This window comes from Sciurus vulgaris, assembly GCF_902686455.1.
Source record: "Sciurus vulgaris genome assembly, chromosome: 2".
Lineage (NCBI taxonomy): Eukaryota > Metazoa > Chordata > Mammalia > Rodentia > Sciuridae > Sciurus > Sciurus vulgaris.
In genome coordinates this window covers 129,328,126-129,351,145 of record NC_136462.1, presented here as the reverse complement: position 1 = coordinate 129,351,145, position 23,020 = coordinate 129,328,126, and the positions used below count along the sequence as shown (strand labels likewise).

Genomic DNA, 23,020 nt, shown 5'->3' with positions numbered 1-23,020 from the left:
TTAGAGGAATGCTTTCAGGTTTTTTTTTTTTTTCCATTTAGAATGATGTTGGCCTTGAGTTTAGCACATATAACAATGATGAGGTATGTTCCTACTATCCCTAGTATTCCTAGTGTTTTGAACAAAATGGATGCTGAGTGTTATCAAATGCTGTTTGTTTTTTTCTTTTTTGCATCTCTTGAGATAATCGTGTGATTCTTGTCTTTCTGTCCATTTATTGATTTCCATATGTTGAACCAACTGGAATGAACCCCACTTGATCATGGTGCACTATCTTTTTAATACATTTTTGTCTGCAATTTGCCAGTATTTTGTTAAGAATTTTTACATCTATGTTCATCAGGGATATTGATTTGAAGTTTTCTTTCCTTCATGAGTCTTTGTCTGGTCATGCTATGAGGGTGATACTAGCTTCATAGAGAGTTTGGAAGGGTTCTCTCCTTTTCTATTTCATGGAATAATTTGAAGAGTATTAGTGTAAGTTCATCTTTGATGGTCTGGTATAACTTGGCTGAGAATTCTTCTGGTTCTGGGCTTTTCTTTGCATTTGATGGTGTCTTCAATTTCATTTCTAGAAATTGATCTCTTTAAATTTTCTACATCCTCCTGATTCCATTTGTGTAGGTCATTTGTTGATGTCTTCATGATTTTCTATTTTATTGGTGTATATATTTTCAAAATAGTTTCAGATTATCATTTGTATTTCGGTAGTGTTTTGGTGATATTTCCTTTATTATCATGAATTTTAGCAATTTGAGTTTTCTCTCTTTTTTGGCTTACCTATAAGTTTTTTTTTTAAGAACCAATTTTTTGTTTTATTGATTGTTTTGAATTTTTTTTTTTTTTTTTTGGTTTTAATTTCATTGATTTCAACTCTGCTTTTGGTGTTAATTTGTTCCTTTTTTTCCCCTAGGGCTTTGAGATATACTAATATACTATTAGGTTATTTATTTATTTGGTGACTTTCTATTCTCTTAATGAATTAGCATAATGCAATGAACTTTCCTCTTAACACTGCCTTCATAGTATGCCAGAGATTTTAATATGTTGTATCATTACTCTCATTTACCTCTATTTTTTTTTCATCCCTGATTTCTTTTGCTATGCATTGGTTATTCAAAAGCATGTTTTCAGTCTCCATGTTAGAATAGTTCCTATTTTTAAATTTTATCATTGATTTCTAATTTCATTCCATTATGATCTGATAGAATACAAGATCACTATTTTTTGTGATTTGCTAAGAGTTGCTTTGTGGACTAAGATATGGTCTATTTTAGAGAAGGATCTGTGTGCTGCTTAGAAGGGAATGTATTTAGTCATCGATGGATAAAATATTTTATTTGTCTCTTAAGTCTAAATTATTCATTGTATTTGTTAGTCATATAGCTTCTTTATTCAGTTTTTGTTTGGAGGATCTATCCAGTGATGAGAGAGGCATATTAAAGTCCCCAGTATTATTGTGTTGTGGTCTAATTGATTCCTAAAATTAAGAAGGGTATGTCCGATGTATGTAGACACTACATAAATATCTAGAATTGTTATGTCTCGTTGATATATAATTCCCTTAAGCAGTATGAAATGGCCTTCTCTGTCCCTTTTGATTAACTTTGTCTTGAAATCTACTTTATCTGATATGAGGATAGAAAACCTTGCTTGTTTATGAGTTACATGTGAATGATATGATTTTTCCTATCCTTTTACCTTCAGTCTGTGGATGTCTTTGCCTCTGAGGTCAGTCTCTTGGAGACAGCACATTTTTGGGTCTTGTTTTTAAATCCAATCTGCCAGTCTATGTCTTTTGATCAATGAGTTTAGACCATTTACTTCAGTGTTATTACTGAGATATGATTTTTATTCCTTGTCATTTTGATTTATTCTGGCTTTTCATTTCAATTAGTTTCTCCTTTGATTGACTATTTTTTTTTTACTATTCTTCTAGTGTAGTTCTTTGCTGGTTTTCACTTTTTTCATTTCTTCTTCGAGAAATATTTTATTGAGTATTTTTTTAGTGCAGACTTTCTAATTGTGAATTCTTTTAACTTTTGCTTATCTTGGAAAGTATTTATTTCATCATCAATTCTGAAGCCTAATTTTGCTGGTCTAGTATTCTTGGTTGGCATCCATCTTCTTTCAGAGCTTTGTATATATTATTCCAAGACCTCCTAGCTTTGAGGGTCAGAGTTGAAAAATCTGCTGAGATCTGGACTGGTTTCCCTCTAAATGTGACCTGTCATTTTTCTCTGACAGCCTTTAAAATTCTATCCTTTTTTTGTATTTTAGGCATTTTCTTAATCATGTGCCTTGGTATGGGTCTGTTGTAATTTTGTATATTTGGGATCTTGTGTGCCTCCTGTATTTGATTTTTCATTTCATTTTAAGTTTTAGGATATTTGCAGATATTATTTCATTGAAAAGACTATCCATTCCTTTGATTTGGATCTCCAAGCCTTCACTTACCTGATAAATCTTAAGTGTGGTCTTTTCATGTTATCCCATATTTCTTGGAAGTTCTGTTCAGGGTCTCTTAATGCCTTTTCTCCATGCTCTACTTTATTTTTAAGATTACATGTTTTGTCTTCATTGCCTAAACTTCTGTCTTCTAAGTGGTCTAATGTGCTGGTGATGCTTTCCAATGAATTTTTAATTTGGTTTACTTATTCCTTCATTTTTGAGGATTTCTGACTGATTCTTCTTCAAGATCTCTATTTCCTTCTTGTATTCTTCACTCTGATTTTATTTCTTTTTCTAACATGGATATATATACGTATATGTGTGTGTGTGTATATATATATGTATTTTAGATATGTAGACATATATATATAGTTGTAGATGGACACAATATCTTGATTTATTATCTTTATTTATTTATTTTTATGTGGTGCTGAGGATTCAACCCAGTGCCTCACATGTGCTCAGCAAGTGCTCTACCACTGAGCTACAATTCCAGCCCCCTGATTTCATTTCTTATGTCATCTTTTTACATCTTAGGTAGATAAGTTTAACCATGAGATTTCTGAATTCCATTTCTGATATTTCCTCCACTGTGGTGTCAAAGGAGTCTATTGTTGAGGTGTTCTGTGTTATTTGGGACAGTTTATTCCCTTGCTTTTCCATATTATTTATGTATCTACCCATCTCTCTGAATGGATCTGAAGCTGTAGTTTCTACCTTATAAGTTTATAGTATCCTTCTAAGTTACTAAGTACCTCACAGATTGGGGCTGGGGAGTCCAGTGAGAGCAACAGTCTATGCAAACAATATACAACAGTAGACTAGGTACTTAGTTCCTATTTTGAGATCTACAGTCTTAATTGGTACAATATTCAGAAATAGGATCAGCAATTTCCATTAGTAAAAACAGTAAATAATCATGAATTATATCTGGCTTAAAATCAAATGATAGGTGTTGTCTACGAATTCTACCATATTAATTATTGCTCTGGCATTGGTGATAGGGGCATTATATATATCAGTTAGTATTAAGAGGTGATAAGGATAGAGTTTAATATGAGGAAAGAAGATAAGATAGGAGGGTAGAAAAGTATTTTCAATTTCAAAGGGTTAATAGCCCAAATGCCGTGGTAACTTAGGATATTTTATTAGTGAGAAAGGGAAAGAAAAAATATAATATAAAGGAGGAGGGAGAGAATGGAATTTGGCTGTCAGCAATAGAACAAAAGCAAACAGAGACAAGGGACATAGAGCAGTGGCAACAACTATACAAGACAAAATCAAAATATACTAAATAAAAAACATAATCCTCAAAATAAGAGAGTGAAAAAAATTATATCTCAAAAAAAAAAGGAACAATCTTGGTGAAATGTTAAGAAATTAAGGAGTTGTTTCCACTGTAGTGGACAAAATAGTAAGCATAGGTGTTTGCTGTCTGTACCCAATTGATTTTGTTTCTTCTTGAGAATTAAATAAGTGTGAGAGTATGATTCATAGGCTGTTCAGTCCTTCTTTTTTATTGTGAAGACTGAGATTTAAGACTTCCCAGTTTCCCTTTTGGGGAGATTAGCATGGTTGGGCCAGACTGTGGACCAGGTGGCAAAGCTGCTGGGTGGGGGAGGTGGGTGGTGAATTAGCTTGTTGGGCAAGCTGGGCTGTGGCCAGGTGACCAAGCAGGTAGTTGGGCCAGATGGTACAGTGACCTGTCAGATGGCCAGGCAGTTAAGTAGCAAGCTGGGCAGGCTGGGTAGTGAAACAGCTGACTTGTCCAGGTGGGCCTGGCAGCACAGTGGTGAGCTGGGCAAGCTGGACTAGAGCTGGGCAGAGGAGCACTATCTGGGTCAGGGTGGTATAGCAGTTTGTTGGCTGGATCCAACCAGTGTAGGCCAAGCAGGCCAGATGGTGAAGTGGCAAGCTGAGTGGGCGTGGGTGGTGAGAAGCTGGCCAAGTCTGGCAGACCTAGACCAGGTGGATCAGGGCTGGGCAGTGGGTTCTACAGGGGAGTGATGAAGCTATGTGCTAAGCTGGGCAGGCCCGGCAGCAAAGCCGTGGCCTGGCAGCCTGGGCTATGGACCAGTGGCGAAGCTGCGGGCCTAGTAGGCAGAGTGGTTGACCGGGTCAGGCACTGGGGATTGGAAGGACCCACTGATGTGGTTGGTACAGGGACTCAGCAGTTTTCCCAGAGCCAAGTGTCCTCACCACCCAACTTTTCAACCTTCCAACCCACTGTAGCTGGCCCCTCTCAGCCCTTACCAGCCACAGGACTTAAAGGACTGGGGAGAACTGGGCTCTCTGCAGCCTCTCCAGCTATGTTCCCCTAGACAAAGTGCTCCCAGTTTGTGAATTTCCATTGGTTTACTGACCCCAGGCAAGTCCTTGCTAGTCTCAGACAGGCCCAGATGGACCTAGCTTCAAACTTACGGATCTGGGTTTCAGTGAGCCCTGATACACCAGAGGTAGGAGGTGTGAGACCCTGTTTCTATTTCCCAGAGGAGTTAGGGCTCAGGAGGTGGGTCCATTTCTTGGCTTTCAGGGTGCCTGGTATTCTCCCTGCGAATCTTCCAGCACTCAAATGGCAGAGAAACGTAGGCCTTCTGAGAAAAGGGGAGGGAGACTAGAGATCACTCCCCAAAATGGTGAGTTCCAAAGACTAAGCACTCTTTTAACCTTGAAAACTGAAATTCTGTACCCATTTATTATTATCTCCCTCTATTACCCACCTCTCCCTGGTACCTGCCATTCTTTTTTAATTTGCTAATTTGACTGGTCTAGGTTGCACATGAGTAGAGTAAAGAAGTATTTGTCTTTTGTGGCCAGCTTATTCAACTTAGTATAAGTCCTTACAAATCATCCATTATAGCATATTAAAAGATTTCCTTCTTTTTTATGGTTGAATAATATTCCATTGTATGTATATGGCATTTTTTTAATCCATTCATCAACTGATAGATCCTTGGGTTACTTCTACCTTTCAGCTGTGTTTTAGGTTAAAATATTTAATAAAATCTGTTGAATTTATTTTCATAGTTACCATTTTTTGCTTAACTGGCAGTTTCCTTCTGGTATTATATGCCTTCTGCCTAAAAAACCATCTTTAACATTTCTTCTAGTGCACTATCTACCAACAGTAATTCTTTCATTGCATTAATAATAACTTGCCTATTTTTAAGGCTCTTCCATTCTTGTTTTTAAATAAAATGTAGTTTTACAACAGTCTCACATCCCAAAGAATGATTCCTGGGAAACTTCCTACAGAAATTCATCTTTTGACTTGTCTGTCTTCCCTTTCCAAAGACATCCAAAAGGAATTGAATGTTCTTTCACATTTCTTTCAATTACAATGCAGTCTCTCTGATGAAATTGGACCTACTGGGGCACTTCCTTCTTAAAGGACTGTCTTCATGCAAAGCTTTTCAAGCAGTCATGTTACTAAACTGAAAAGTTTGGAAATCAAATCTAGAAGTTTCTGACAGAAATTCAGTTTGTCTCCAAATCTCCTGAGTTGAATGACACTCTCAACTTCCACCTCCACTGACCCTGATGCTGGCTTAGCTGCTCGATTTTCTGCCTTCTTTCTGGACACATCAGCAAGCACTGGAGTGATATCTAGTACAGACCCCAGAGAATCCAGTTTATGTTCAGTTTTCCTCAGCTGAGTGACACATTCAACTTCCACTTCTGTTAACCTAAACCAGTGCCTTCCTACGAGCCAATCTATAACCATTCATTTCCTCTGATTACATAGGTTAAAGTAATGGATTGGACAGCTAGGTACATCTAATTGTGGGGTAAAATAGTACAATCTTTATTGCTTGACTGGCAACAGTCATACATTTTCATTAAACAAATCTTGGGGTTCAGCACTTGCACAGTGTATATTATGGGTATTGTATATGTGAGCCACTCTGTTTTTCTTTCTATTCATGTGAATGAATCCTTTACATTTTATTTTCCCCTAATTTTATTGTGATAAAATACATGTAGAATTTACAACTCTAACAATTTTTAAGTGTACATGTTAGTATTATTAAATACTCTTATATTGTTATATAACCATAACTACCATCATCACAGTTATTTCCTTTAAGTGGAAACATAGCATTTATCTTTTTGTTTATTACATTTAGTGTAATAGTCTCAATATGTATCTGTGTTGTAAGTATATGTCAGAATTTTCTTTCTTGACAAGACTGAATAGTACATTTTATGGCTAGACCACATTTTACTTATTATTCCACCTATTTTCACTTTGGTTGCTTCTACATTTTACCAGTTCTGAATACTGCTACTATGAACATGAGTCACAAATACCTCCTTGAGGCCCTGCTTTCTGTTCTTTTTATTAAATTCCCTCAGAGTGAAATTACTGAATCATACAGTTAACCTATTGTTAAAATTTTGAGGAATTACCATACTCTTTCCACAGTAGTTGTGTCATCATACATTCTTACCAATGGTGCACAAAGATTCCAATCTCATTGCATCCTTGCCAACATTTTTAATTTTCTGCTTCTTTGATAGTACCTACCCTAATGACTTTGAGGCTGTATATTAGTGTGGTTTGATTTGCATTTCCATAATGGTTATTGATGCTGAGTATCTTTTTGTGTGCTTTTTAGTCATTCACGTATTTCTTTAAAGAAATGTATTTAAATATTTTGTATTTAAATATTTAGTCAGATTGTATTTAGTTGTTGAATTTTAGAGTTTATATATTGTAAACTTTAATTCTTTACTAATACATCATTTGCAACTATATTGCCCATTCCATTAGATGACTTTTTACTCAGTTGATAGTGTTTCCTTATGTACAACATTTTCTTCCATGTTCTTTGCAGCATTATTCATAATAGCCAAAACTTGGAAACAGCCAAAGTGTTCACTGGCAGATAAAATGGTTAAATAAATTGTGAAATATAGGTTTATATATTTTAGTGGAATATTTTTCAGCCTTAAAAGGGAGATTCTGCTATTTACAACAACATGGATCAACTTGGGGGATATTATATTAACTGAAATAAACCAAACAGAAAGAAAAATACCATATGAACTTGCTTCCTTGTGGAATCTTAAAAAAAAAGAAAAAAAAAACTCAAATACATAGAAACAATAGAAAAGTGTTTTACATCGTGGCACGGAACATGGTGAGATGAAAACCTAACGGCACAAAGAGTAAACTATGTAGGATATTCAAGATCTAATGGACAGAGGTTTCAAGATGGCGGACTAGAGGGTGGCTGCGTTTCATGTTGCTCCAGGACTCAGGATTCAAAAGAGGAGAGATATTGAGAGACTTGGGACCAACTCAAAGCAGCCGGGGGAGTCTCTCCCATTGGGAAGGCATCCCGGATGGGGCGGTAGTCCTGGAACGCAGGGAACTTTGTGAAGTAGAGTTGCCCAACGAGACACCCCTCCCACCGCTGGAGCAGTGAACTCTGACAACTGGGAGCATCGTAGAGGAGGCTGCTCAGCACAGCGCTTGGACTCGGAGTAATCACTGGGGCTCCAGGCAGTGGCCCAGAGGAGGAGCTACACAGCGAGCTGTTTGGACTCAGAGCAACCGCTTCTGAACACGGGGGGGGGGTGCTGCCCAGAGGAGGAGGAGGAGGGCGGCGGGTTGCTGGGACTCAGAGTGACTGCATCAGAGCTCCGGGCAGCTGCTCAGAGGAGGAGGTGAGTGGTGAGATGTTTGGACTCAAAGCGACCGCTCCTGAACACCGGGGGGCTGCCCAGAGGAGGAGGAGGAACGGGGCGGGTCACTTGGACTCGGAGTGACTGCACCAGTGCTACGGGCAGTTGTTGGGAGGAGGAGGCACGCAGTGAGTTGCTTGGACTCCTAGCGACTGCACTGGAACACTGGGTGGCCGTCCGGAGGAAGAGACATGCGGCGGGTCACTGGGACTCAGAGCAACTGTATGGGGCTCCAGGTGGCTGCTCAGAGGAGGGGCTGCATAGCCAGGCGATTAGGTGCAGAGCAGGGTCCCAGGACCTAGGAGGCTTCTTGGTGAAAGAGCCGCACAGAGACACACTTAGGGGTGGAGTGAAGGTTCCTGGACTGCAGGCAGATTCTCTGAGGAGGGGCAGCCTAAGGAGACTCATCTGCGTAGTGTGAGGCTCCCAGGCCCAGGAGGTAGGTCCAGGACCCTGGGAACGTTGCAGAGGAAGGCAGCCCAGCCCAGGCGGTAGTTGTAGATTGAGGGGAACCTCTAGGAGGGAACTGACCAGTGAGACCTCCCCCACCGGCTAAGTCTTCCCTGCCCGGTGAGGTTTTCCCACAAGGATGGTAAAACCAGAGACTCAGGCCCAAACAGACCTTGCCTCAGCCCGCAGCCTAGTTCCCCTTTGAATGACCATTGGTCAACAAGTGGAGGCACCTCTGCCCACTAGGAGGGAATATACCCCACCTGAAGGCCACCACCACTAGAGAGGCAGCTTCCTTGTGGAGCACCACATTATCAACTTCCTCCAAGACTTCAGGCTACTGAAGGCTAAGAGGGGATATACTAGAAATCTTCAGGGACATTATAAGTCAATAGAGGAAATCTGCAATATCTTAGCAGTCCACTGATACCTGAACAATATGAGAAAACAAGGGAAGAAAATGCCCCAAACAAATCTAGATGTTATATCAACAAAATCCAATGACAGCATGGCAGAAGAAATGACAGAAAGGGAGTTCAGAATGTACATAATTAAAATGATCAGAGAAGCAAACGATGAGATGAAAGAGCAAATGCAGGCACTGAATGATCACACCAATTAACAGTTAAAAGAGCAAATACAGGAAGCAAGAGATCATTTCAATAAAGAGTTAGAGATATTAAAAAAAAACAAACAGAAATCCTTGAAATGAAGGAAACAATAAACCAAATTAAGAACTCCATAGAAAGCATAACCAATAGAATACAACACCTGGAAAACAGAACCTCAGATATTGAAGAAAAAATATTTAACCTTGAAAACAAAGTTGACCAAACAGAGAAGATGGTAAGAAATCATGAACAGAATCTCCAAGAACTATGGGATATCATGAAAAGGCCAAATTTAAGAATTATTGGGATTGAGGAAGGCACAGAGAAACAAACCAAAGGAATGAACAATCTATTCAATGAAATAATATCAGAAAATTTCCCAAATCTGAAGAATGAAATGGAAAATCAAGTTCAAGAGGCTTATAGGACTCCAAATACACGAAATCACAACAGACCCACACCAAGGCACATTATAATGAAAATACATAACATACAAAATAAAGACAGAATTTTAAAGGCTGTGAGAGAAAAGAACCAAGTTACATTCAGGGGGAAACCAATACAGATATCAGCAGATTTCTCAATCCAGACCCTAAAAGCTAGAAGGGCCTGGAACAACATTTTTCAAGCCCTGAAAGAAAATGGATGCCAATAAAGAATCTTATACCTAGCAAAACTTACCTTCAAATTTGACGATGAAATAAAATCCTTCCATGATAAACAAAAGCTAAAAGAATTTACAAAAAGAAAGCCAGCATTACAGAACATTCTCAGCAAAATATTTCATGAGGAAGAGATGAAAAACAAAGAAGCAAATCAGCAAAGGGAGGAATTATTCTAAAGAAATTGTCAAATAAAGGAGGAACCAAGTCGTGTCAAAAAAATAAATAAATAAATAAAATTTTTAAAATGAACCAAATGACTGGGAATACAAATCATATCTCAATAAAAACCCTGAATGTTAATGGCCTGAATTCATCAATCAAAATACATAGACTGGCAGATTGGATTAAAAAGAAAGATCCAACAATATGTTGCCTGCAAGAGACTCACCTCATAGAAAAAGATACCCATAGACTAAAGGTGAAAGGATGGGAAAAAACATACCATGCACATGGACTCAGCAAAAAAGCTGGAGTATCCATCCTCACTTCAGATAATATGGGCTTCAAGCCAAAGTTAGTCAGAAGGGATAAAGAAGGACATTTCATACTGCTTAAGGGAAGCATAAATCAGCAAGATATAACAATCATAAACATCTATGCCCCAAACAGTGGCTCATCCATGTATGTCAAACAAATCCTTCTCAATTTCAGAAACCAAATAGACCATAACACAATAATACTAGGTGATTTTAACACGCGTTTCTCACCACTGGACAGATCTTCCAAACAAACACTGAATAAAGAAACCATAGATCTCAATAACACAATCAATAATTTAGACTTAACGGACATTTATAGAATATACCATCCAACCAAGAGCAATTACACTTTCTTCTCAGCAGCACATGGATCCTTCTCTAAAATAGACCATATATTATGCCACAAAGCTAATGTTAGCAAATACAAGAAGGTAGAGACACTACCTTCTATTCTACCAGATCATAATGGATTGAAGTTAGAAATAAATGAAAGAGTAAAAAACAAACTACTCCAACACCTGGAGATTAAACAATATGCTATTATATGATGAATGGATAACAGAAGATATTAGGAAGGAAATTAAAAACTTCTTAGAGGTAAATGAGAACAAAGAAACATCATATCAAAATCTCTGGGACACTATGAAAGCAGTACTTAGAGGGAAATTTATTTCATGGAGCGCATTTAATAAAAGAAGTAAAACTCAACAAATAAACGACCTAACACTACAGCTCAAAGCCCTAGATAAAGAAGAACAAACCAGCACCAAAAGTAGTAGAAGACAGGAAATAGTTAAACTCAGAGCTGAAATCAATGAAATTGAAACAAAAGAAACAATACAAAAAATTGACAAATAAATAGTTGGTTCTTCGAAAAAATAAACAAAATTGATAAACCTTTAGCCACACTAACAAAGAGAAGATGAGAGAAAACCCAAATCACTAAAATTCGGAATGAACAAGGAAATATCACAACAGACAGGATTGAAATACAAAACATAATTAGAAGCTATTTTGAAAATCTATACTCCAACAAAATAGAAAATTTCGAAGACATCAACAGGTTTCTAGAGACATATGAATTGCATAAACTGAACAAGGAGGACATACACAATTTAAATAGACCAATTTCAAGTAATGAAATAGAAGAGGTCATCAAAAGCCTACCAACAAAGAAAAGTCCAGGACCTGATGGGTTCTCAGTCGAGTTATACAAAACCTTTAAAGAAGAGCTCATTCCAATACTTCTCAAAGTATTCCATAAAATAGAAGAGGAGGGAACCCTCCCAAACTCATTCTATGAAGCCAATATCACCCTGATACCTAAACCAGACAGACACATCGAGGAAAGAAAATTTCAGACCAATATCCTTAATGAACATTGACGCAAAAATTCTCAACAAAATATTAGCAAATCTCATACAAGAATAATCAAGAATAAAATTGATTTTACAATGTCTATAAATCCAGACTGTGAGACATCTAATGTTTTTGTCTTATTTATTTCATAGAATTTTTACTTGCTCATTTTTCAATAATGTGGGAAAAAATACTTTTAGGACAATACCTTAGTGTATTTGTGTTCAGGTACATAGTGAATCATTCATTCTTACCATGGTTGTCAAAGGGATATGTAAGTATCTTGTCTTTAAAAGTATTTACCTTATTCCCACAGGTCAATGTAGATCAAGGTGAGCTACTCTTGAGAAGTAACATGAAGGAGAGTTCTGAGAATAATTCTGCTAATTCATCTTCCACATATTACCATAGGTTGATATGAGAATTCACTGGTGGTAAGCATATTATTCTGAAAATAATGACATTTTCCCTAGGGAATCACATCAATCCAATGACACTGACCCCTGGCTATGCTAGGCAGCTATAGGACTGATCATTAATTATGATGCAGGGCTCCATGAGTGTAGGTCCATGTGACCCAGGGAGACAGAAAGGTGAGTACTCATTATCTGCCACATCCCTCAGGCTCAGGGTCCCTCTTATTAAATGTGCCTGGACCAATGATGACTTACAAAACTGGATCTCATTGGAATCTGAACACAATGAGTGAACAAACCACTTCTGTGAGCTGAGGTCCAGCACCCTGTTAGGCAGACATGTGGGGGGATTTCAGGTATTCAGGCAGTAAGTCCCACAGGGACTAAAGTATTTGAAAGCTATCCTGGCTGCATCTGTTGAAAGAAATGGATTAGACAGTTGTCTATTAAAATTTGCTGGTGGGGTAAAACTCGAAACTCTTTGAGTGTTTGGCTTATAGCATCCATACACTATAGTGAACAGACACTTAAAAACAACAGATGATGGGGCTGGGGTTGTAGCTCAGTGGTATAACATGGTAGTGGAAGAATAGATACTATACTCTGTAGAATCTTAACAGTATATTTTAATTTGCTGCCAACTCAATCACTACAATTGGATTGTTCTTTTTTATTTATTTCTTTTATTTTTTCTATAAGCATAGAAACTAATTTCAGACATGTTTTTAATGCTGACATCAACTACAGGCTACTTAAACATTTTTAGCTATGAATGTACTTTAAATAACTGTGTTTTCAAATAGGATACTTTCCTGTATCCTGTCAGATAGGATACTTTCCTGTATCCTGTCAATATTTTCTATTTCATTGAAAGAGATATCCTAATTATAATAACTTATTTGAAGTAGATGTGCTGGGGAAACTTCAAAATGGATACTTCATAAAATATTATTTTTATATTCATGATCAAAGATGTGATGTTTTGTCACACAGGTGGTCCAGTGCATTATGTGAATTGTTATAATTGCTTATAACTAAATTCATTAGCACAGTTTTGTTTCACAACTTCCCTTATTTCCCCTGTACTTTCTAGATTAAGTACTGGAATTCCCTGGAATCTCATTGCAAAACCAGTGCAGTACTGACTTTGTGACCTGTGTTAGCTCCCTGTGAAGGATCAACATAACATACTCCTGAGGTAACGTCCAATTTTAGTGAATTTATTTCTGAGGGTTATTTTTATTATTTTTAAGTAGAATTAAATAGGTTTATAAAGTGTTGGTGTATTGATTAATAATTATCAACTTGATTGGATTAAGAGATACAGATGATTAAGAGGCCTCTGGCTGTGTCAATGAGGGCGTGTCTAGGAATGATTGGAATGTGGGATAGTGAACTGAAGTGGAGACCTCCCTAAGCATGGGCAGTACCACCCAATAGGATAGAATAAAAGTTGGAAGAACAAGGAAGCAGATACAGATGTAAGCTCAGCTCTTCTTGAATGGGTTCTTGATTACTGCTTCCTAATTGTTTGAGGATATCAAACTCTTGCCTCTTCACTCTTCCAAAATAGACTCCGCCAGTGATTCTCCAGGTAGTTTCCAGAAGCCTTGGTCTCAGAGTAGGGTCGCACTGTGGATCTTTCTTTTTCTGGGGCTTCCATGCCTTGGACTGCACAGCAGCTGGTTCTTCCAGCTCTCCAGCTGCAGACGGCCATTGTGGACTAGCTAGCTTCTGGTCGTGTAAGCCAATCTAATCCCCTTTTTGTAATCATACTTCCTATTGATTCTGTTCCTCTAGAGAGCCCTGACTAATTCAGTTGGTTAATAACAGTATTGAACATAATAATCTGAAAATTTATCTGAGCCTTCAGTCTCCTTTATGCTTTTTTTTTCTACTTTGTATAACATCTGAAACATTCTACAAAGATTATAAATTAGTGTATTTCATACAGGTTAATAGTGATAACTGCTATTGTGCAGTTGTAAAAACTGAACATATCTGCTTCTTATATTCCCAGATTCTTCCCCATGACAACATGGAGCAAAAACTAGGTTTCAAATGAACAAATTTTTCCTTCCTGTGTCAACACATAAAGCAAAAGTACTGGGAATAATTCAGCCTCTCTTTCTTATTGGCCAATGGAAATTCTTTTATGGTAAGTGTTTTGTCCTGAAAATATAGACATTCTTCTTAGGGAAACACAATATTCTAATGACACTGGACCCTGGCTATGTTCGGTGACTGTGGGGCTTATCACTGACTCAAATGCTGGTCTGCATAATTGAAGAGTGTGGTTCAGAGTGTCTCAGGGTGACAAAAACCTGGGTGAGCAGTACCTGATACATACCTCAGGCTCTGAGTCCCTCTTATTAAATGTGCCTGGACCAATGATGACTTACAAAAATGGATCTCGTTGGAATCTGAACAAAATGAGTGACCAAACCACTTCTGTGATCTGAGGTCCAGCATGGGGACCCTGCTAGGCAGACCTGTGGAGGGAGTTTAAGTGGTCATTAGCTATTCAAAGCAAATTAATTGTACAGAAGTCTATAAACACCCAATTGTAGAATTGTAGAATGACAGGTTTTTTTTTTTGGTTTTTTTTTTTTTTTTTTAAGAGCTTGACTGGTGCCATCTATATACCTAATAATAGAGTTGAGAGAAACAGGACTTGACTGGTGAGGCAAACAGGAAATTAGTGTGCCTACCCTTGGGTCTTCTGACATTTGTCTGAGCTACCTAAGTCTTCTGGCTGATGGTTTGTCTTTTGTATGTAATGAGATGTTTAATATTCAAGGATATTAAAGATATTTTACTTTTTATTTTCTATTAAGTAAAACATTTACACTGAAATTTAAGAAAGGGTACTGTATGTGGAGTCAAGTAGTGGATTTTAATTTTTTTGCAGATTTAGGCACTAGGCTTGGACAAGTGTCTTTTCACTTTTTCCTATCAAAAAGGAAATGATTTTATACATTAGTACTGCCTTCAAATATATGCTCCATCAAACATTTTAGATGTGAAAGGGGTATGTTTAAAATTCATTTTACATGAACTTATTGGTCACAAATACCTGTCCTCAATATCTTCCACTGTGTTGAAAGAGATATTCTCATTATAATAAATAATTTGAAGTGGATATGCTGGGGAAATTTTGAGACTAACATATTATAAAATATTATTTTATATAATTGTGACCCAAGATGGAAGCTTAATTGTGTTTGTCATACAGATGGTCCAATGAATGTCTTATGTGAATTCTTTAAATTCAATGTAATTCAGTAATCCATTAGCAATTTTTTTCTCAGCTTCCCTAATTCCCCTTACTATCGTCAGTTAGGCATGATAGAATCCTTGGAATCCCACCACTGTACCAGTTAGGTGCTGAATCTGTCACTTGTACCCGCTCCTTTATCTGGGAATGATGAAAACAATATACTCCTAAGGTTACAACATATTTTTAGTAAATTCTTGTGTAGTTTTAGTATTATTTTTTAAATTATCAAAAATTTAATTTTGTAAATAGTAAGTTAATAGAAATAGCATCAAGCATTATGAAGCTGAGCTAAGACATCACTATTTTTACGATTTTGTGCTTTTTTCTACTTTGATTGTAAATGAGTATAATTTATGTAGAAGTTAATAGTGAAACCTCCTATTCCATGCAAATGTGAAAAAAATGAATGGTATACTTTTCATATTCCTATATGAATATTCTCTTCCTGCAGGTCAGTGCAGACCAAGACCTGCATGCAATTCATCTGGATGAATTTATTCCTTCATTTGTGTTGCCACATGAAGGAAAGTCTTGGAAATCATTTAGCCTCTTATCCTCAAGAGCCAGTGGGATTTCTCACAAAGTAAGCATTTTGTCTGACATACTGATGAAACCACCAAGCTCCAATAGCACTGGCCCCTGGCTGTGCTAGCAGCCATGGGGTTGGTCTGCATGATTAAAGAATGTGGGTCAGTGTGTCCCAGGGTGAATGAATCTGAGTGGACAATGTCTACCACATACCTCAGGCTCAGGGTTCCTTTCATAATGTACCTGGACCAATGATGACTTACAAAATGGATCTCGTTGGAATCTGAACAAAATGAGTGACCAAACCACTTCTGTGAGCTGAGTGGTCCAGATTGGGGACCCTACTAGGCAGACATATGGGGGAACTTCAGATGTTCAGGTAGTAGGTTCCCCAGGGCTGAGGGAATTGAAAGCTTCCTAATTGTATAGCTTAGTTAAAATGAATTGGATATTGTTTATAGATATCCAATTGTGGATATAATAGCTACCCCTTTGTTGTTTGACTGACAGCATCTATATACTGGCTTGGAGATCAGCACCTGAGTAGGGAACACTGTGGGAAACAGTTTGCCTATACTTGAGCCATTTATACTATATGTTTGATGAGGCATTTCTTCTCAGTGGGAATATTCTACTAAGGTCCTAGTAAATGGCCTTGAAAGAAGTGATGAGTTTTTATTTGGCCTTTATCACTTAAATTTAAAAAGTGTTATGGAACATGCAATGTTTGTTGTTTGAAAGAGTTAATGGCATGTTTTAGTTCGATCACGCATATGGTCACAAGTGTCATGTTTTGTTTTCCCTGTGTTTGGGGCCCAGTATTCTACATGGTTGAGGGAGAATGCAAATCTTGCATGAAGAATTTTTTTTAATTTATTTTTATTGTAAACAAATGAGATATATGTTGTTCTGTTTGTACATGGAGTAATAGCATACCATTTGCGTAATCATACATTCACATAGGGTAATGAGGTTAGATTCATTCTGTTATTTCTTCCTTCTCCCCCCAACCCCTCCCACCCCTCTTTCCCTCTATACAGTCCATCCTTCCTCCATTCTTTCCCCCCTCCCATCCCCATTATGTGTTATCATCCGCTTATCAGTGAGATCATTCCTCTTTTGGATTTTTGAGATTGGATTATCTCGCTTAGCATGATATTCTCCAATTTCATCCATTGCCTGCAAATGCCATAATTTTATTATTCTTTATAGCTGAGTAATATTCCATTGTGTGTATATATATCACAGTTTCTTTATCCATTCATCAATTGAAGGACATCTAGGTTGGTTCACAGTCTGGCTATTGTGAATTGAGCAGCTATGAACATTGATGTGGCTGTATCTCTGTAGTGTGCTGATTTTAAGTCCTTTGGGTATAGGCCAAGAAGTGGGATAGCTGGGTCAAGTGGTGGGTCCATTCCATGTTTTCTAAGGGATCTCCACACTGCTTTCCAGAGTGGCTGCACTAATTTGCAACCCCACCAGCAATGTATGAGTGTACCTGTTTCCCCACATCCTCTCCAACACCTATTGTTGCTTGTGTTCTTGATAATCGCCATTTTAATTGGGGTGAGATGGAATCTTAGTGTAGTTTTGATTTGCATTTCTCATATTACTAAAGATGGTGAACATTTTTTCATATGTTTGTTGATTGCTTGTAGATCTTCTTCTGTGAAGCATCTGTTCATATCCTTAGCCCATTTGTTGACTGTGTTATTTGTATTCTTGGTGTAGAGTTTTTTGAGTTCTTTATAGATTCTGAAAATTAGTGCTCTATCTAAAGTATGAGTGGCAAAGATATTCTCCCACTCTGTAGGCTCTCTCTTCACATTGCTGATAGTTTCCTTTGCTGAGAGAAAGCTATTTAGTTTGAATCTATCCCAGTTATTGATTCTTGCTTTTATTTCTTGTGCTATGGGAGTCCTGTTGAGGAAGTCTGGTCCTAAGCCAACGAGTTGAAGATTTGGACCTACTTTTTCTTCTATAAGATGCAGGGTCTATGGTCTGATTTCAAGGTCCTTGATCCATTGTGAGTTGATTTTTGTTCTGGGTGAGAGATAGGGGTTTAGTTCATTCTGTTGCATATGGATTTCCAGTTTTCCCAGCACCATTTGTTGAAGAAGCTATCTTTTCTCCATTGCATATTTTTGGCAACTTTGTCTAGTATGAGAAAATTGTATTTATTTGGGTTTGTGTCCATGTCCTCTATTCTGTACCATTGATCTACCTCTCTATTTTGGTGCCAATACCATGCCGTTTTTGTTACTATTGCTTTGTAGTATAGTTGAAGTTCTGGTATTGCAATATCCCCTGCTCATTTTTCCCGCTAAGGATTGCTTTAGCTATTCTGGGTTTCTTATTCTTCCAGATGAATTTCATGATTGCTTGCTTTATTTCTGTAAAGGTACGTCATTGGGATTTTAATTGGAATTGCATTGAATCTGTATAGCACTTTAGGTAGTATGGCCATTTTGACAATATTAATTCTTCCTATCCAAGAACATGGGAGATCTTTTCCAGCTTCTAAGGTCTTCCTCAATTTCTTTCTTCAATGTTTTGTAGTTTTCCCAAGTAGTTTTTTTTTTTAAGCTATTGCAAGTGGAGTTGTTTTCCTCATTTCCCTTTTAACTGTTTCATTGCTTGCGTATAAAAATGCTTTAGATGTATGCGTGTTGATTTTATTGCCTGCTATTTTGGCTGAATTCATTGCATGAAGAATTTTAAACTATAAAATGGTGGACTGATATTCATTTCTTCAGCCCATTTTCATATTTAAATGGAGAGATTTTAGTTTTAATGAGTGGATCCTGAAGGAGATTTTTGGGGAGACTTTGACAACAACGTCTTAGAAAATAATTGACCTTCTATATTCCTCTGTTCTAAATAGTGAATGTAATTTTCTTGACATGTAGGTTGTCAAGTACATACCTATGGTTAGTTTCTTTGAAATCCCTTAAGAGTAAACATTCAATTGGGAAGGTATTGTTCTTCACTTCCCTGCCTTCCCTGTGCTTTGAAGAGAAAAGAAACATTAGAATTTCTTAGAATTATTTCTGCTGTGATGGGATATTGCCATCTAGTGACTCCATCTTGCTTTATTCTTATTTCTCATTCACAGGATATATTCTTTACTCTGTGTTCTAGACTCAAGACAAAAGTAGACTTTCAGGAGATATCACCTGTGGTCAGTGCTTGTTATGGTTTGGATGTGAGGTGTCCCCCAAAGCTCACATGTGAGACAATGCAGGAAAGTTTGGAGGAGAAAGATTGGGGTTGTAAGAATCTTAACCCAATCAGTGAATTAATCCTGGTGGGAATAATTGAAGTTGTAGCGTGCAGCTGGAGGAGGTGGGAATCAACTATGGGGTATATATTCATATCTGGAGATTTGAGTTTCTGCTTTCTGATGATGCCAGCTGCTTCCCTCTGCCACTGTCTTCTGCCTTGATGTTCTGCCTCACCTTGAGCCCAGAGGAATGGAGCTGGCCTTCTGTGAACTAAGATTTCTGAATTCATGAGCCCTCAAATAAACCTTTCCTCCTCTATAATTGTGCTGATGAGAAAATTTAGTCACAGCAGCGAAAAACCTGACTAAAACCAGTGCTGGACTGTCTTAACTCATGTTCCTAGGAAATGCTTGCTTTCTTCATGTCATCCCTAATCTATTTCTCATATAAATATTCCCCTATTCCCAAAGACTTTAAGGTGATACCTGAGACATTAAAATGTCGGGCTCCTTCGAGATTATTAGCATTCTCAGTAAATTCTAATTTTTCTTTATACCTAATGTACATCTCTCAGGCAATGATTTTTTCCATGTGACAAGGTTCTAACCTGAGGTTGGTAATACTACCATAACATTGAAATACTGAGTTAATCATTTTTATCAACTTCTATATCTATGAAGGATCAGAACACCAATTTCCAAATAACATGGCAATGTGTGTGTGTGTGTGTGTGTGTGTGTGTGTGTGTGTGTGTGTGTGTTGCTGAAACTTGAACTGAGGGCATCACACATGCTAAGCACTGAACTATACCCCCAGCCAAAATTTTTGACAAGTGCATTTTTCAGTCTGGGGTTGAAGTGCAGTAATTGTGTCATCTTAGTGTGCCTGAAAACCCTAGGTTTGATTTCTAGCCTCACAAACCAAATGAATAAATGCCAGACATATTTTTATTGGTCTTTTTATGCTGTAAGCAATTCAGGAATGCAATTGCTTTTATAAAGTCTGTGAATCCAAATAGTGTGAGGTATTAATAATCTGCTGAGACATTTGATGTTTCTGTCTCTTTATTTCAGGAATAAATAAATTCTTCTATGAATGTGGGGAAAATGCTAGTAGGATAATGTACTAGTATATTCTATGTGCAGATATATAGTGAACTATCCAGTCTTTCCATAATCAATGAATGTATATATAAACTTACCATCGTTACATATGCAATTGACCCTGCTTATCTGTGAGTCCCACATCTGTGATTCAGTCAGATATTTGGGGAAAAAATCGGTATTGAACAAGTACTATAGACTTGTCATTATTCTCTAAACAGTACAAATAATCACAAGTTAAGAAGTATTTATATTTATTTGGGTATTATAAATAATCTAGAGATGGTTTAGTGTATTTGGGAGGCTTGGGTTATATGCACTGCTTTATTTTATATAAGGGACTTGAGCATCCTCAAATTTTGGTGTCTGCTTCATGTCCTTGGACTAAACTCCCAAGGTTACTGAAGAACGAAGATATTTGCTGTATTTCTACAGTTCAACATGGACCAACAGTGGATTGTATGAAAAAGTTTATTCCTTCCTCTTGCAAGGTAACATGGAAGAGAGTTTGGGAAGAATTCTGCTTAATTATTCTCAAGTGCTTCTGTTCCCAGTTTAATGTGATAATTTGCTCTTGATAAGCATTGTGTCCTGAAAATACTGATATTCCTTCTAGGGAATCATAATAATCCAATGACATTGAACCATGGCTATGCTAGACAGCCAGGGGGACTGGTCATTAACTGTGATGAAGGACTCCATGATTGAAGAGTGTGGGTCTTTGTGTCCCAGGGTAACAAAACCTGGGTGATCAGTGTCCCTTTTATTAAATGTGCCTGGACCAATGATGACTTACAAAAATGGATCTCGTTGGAATCTGAACAAAATGAGTGACCAAACCACTTCTGTGAGCTGAGGTCCAGCACGGGGACCCTGCTAGGCAGACATGTAGGGAGGTGGATTTCAGATGTTCAGGCAGTCGGACCCACAGCAATGAGGTATTAGAAACTGTCCTCCTTATATTAAGTTAGAACAAATAAATCATAGAGAATTCTTTTATATTTAGGGTGGAGGTATCGCAACCCTTTGAGTACTTGACCAGCAGCATTCATAATATACCCAGTAAACAAATGCTGGGCACAAGGTCATACTTAATAAAACAATGTTAAAGTAGCTCTGGTAAACTTGAAGCATTCATGCCATTTTCTTCTTTTTTTAAGTATTGCAATTTTATTTTTGTTTATTTTAAACTGAGATATAAAAACATAAAAAGCATACATATTACTGGGGGTACCGTGCAACATTTCATTACATGCATACACTGTATTAGGTTTAAATCAGGTTAAATATATCTATCTTCTCAAATATTTATCATTTCTTTGTGGTGAAAGTTTCAAAATTCTTTTCTCCTCAGTTTTTGAAATGTGCGATACATTATTATCTGTGGTCACCCAGCTGTGTACACCAGAACTTCTTAGTCCTGTCTAACTGTAATTTAGTCCCTATTGATCAACATTCCCCAAACCTTCCTCTTCCTCTGCCAAGCCTCTAGTATAACCACCATTCCACTCTCAACTTCTATGTGATCTACTTTAAGATTCCACATATGATTGGGAACATATGGTATTCTGTGCCTAGCTTTTCACTTGATAATATGATTTCTACTTCCATCCATTCCACAGTCAACAGTATTTCATTCTTTTTAAGGTCAAATCATATTCATGTTTTATAATGTGCCACATTTTTTTTATCCATTCACCAGTTGATGGGCACTAGGTTGTTCCATTTTTTTGGCTGGTGCACATCATTTTCTTAGATACCAGTCATCTAGTAAGGATAGTTACACACATGTTTATGTACAGAAAATTAGAAATGAATTGTTAATCTTTTCATTATATATTCTTAACTAAAAAAAATTGTGAAAAGTGAAGAATAATTGTATTCATGATTATTTTTATGGTGTATTTTAGTTAATTTGCTTTCCAATGAATTTTTAATTTGGTTTACTTATTCCTTCATTTTTGAGGATTTCTGACTGATTCTTCTTCAAGATCTCTATTTCCTTCTTGTATTCTTCACTCTGATTTTATTTCTTTTTCTAACATGGATATATATACGTATATGTGTGTGTGTATATATATGTATTTTAGATATGTAGACATATATATAGTTGTAGATGGACACAATATCTTGATTTATTATCTTTATTTATTTATTTTTATGTGGTGCTGAGGATTCACCCAGTGCCTCACATGTGCTCAGCAAGTGCTCTACCACTGAGCTACAATTCCAGCCCCCTGATTTCATTTCTTATGTCATCTTTTTACATCTTAGGTAGATAAGTTTAACCATGAGATTTCTGAATTCCATTTCTGATATTTCCTCCACTGTGGTGTCAAAGGAGTCTATTGTTGAGGTGTTCTGTGTTATTGGGACAGTTTATTCCCTTGCTTTTCCATATTATTATGTATCTACCCATCTCTCTGAATGGATCTGAAGCTGTAGTTTCTACCTTATAAGTTTATAGTATCCTTCTAAGTTACTAAGTACCTCACAGATTGGGGCTGGGGAGTCCAGTGAGAGCAAACAGTTTCTATGCAAACAATAATACACAACAGTAGCCTAGGTACTTTAGTATTCCTATTTTGAGGATATACAGATCTTATTGGTACACATATTCAGAAATAGGATATCAAGCAATTATCCATTAGTATAAAACAGTAACATACTCATGATTATATCTGTGCTTAAAATCAAATGATAGGTTGTGATCTACAGAAGTCTACCAATTGAATATTTGCTATCTGGCATTGGTGATAG

At 37.1% G+C, this 23,020-nt stretch overlaps 1 long non-coding RNA gene across 1 annotated transcript; it reads left to right on the top strand.

Moving 5' to 3' along the window:
- The first annotated feature begins 14,140 nt into the window (after positions 1-14,140).
- On the top strand, positions 14,141-20,924 carry LOC306650473. The gene is made up of 3 exons (XR_013760933.1): positions 14,141-14,280; positions 15,854-15,985; positions 20,696-20,924. It is a non-coding gene; the product is annotated as an uncharacterized lncRNA (long non-coding RNA).
- The last annotated feature ends 2,096 nt before the right edge of the window (positions 20,925-23,020 follow it).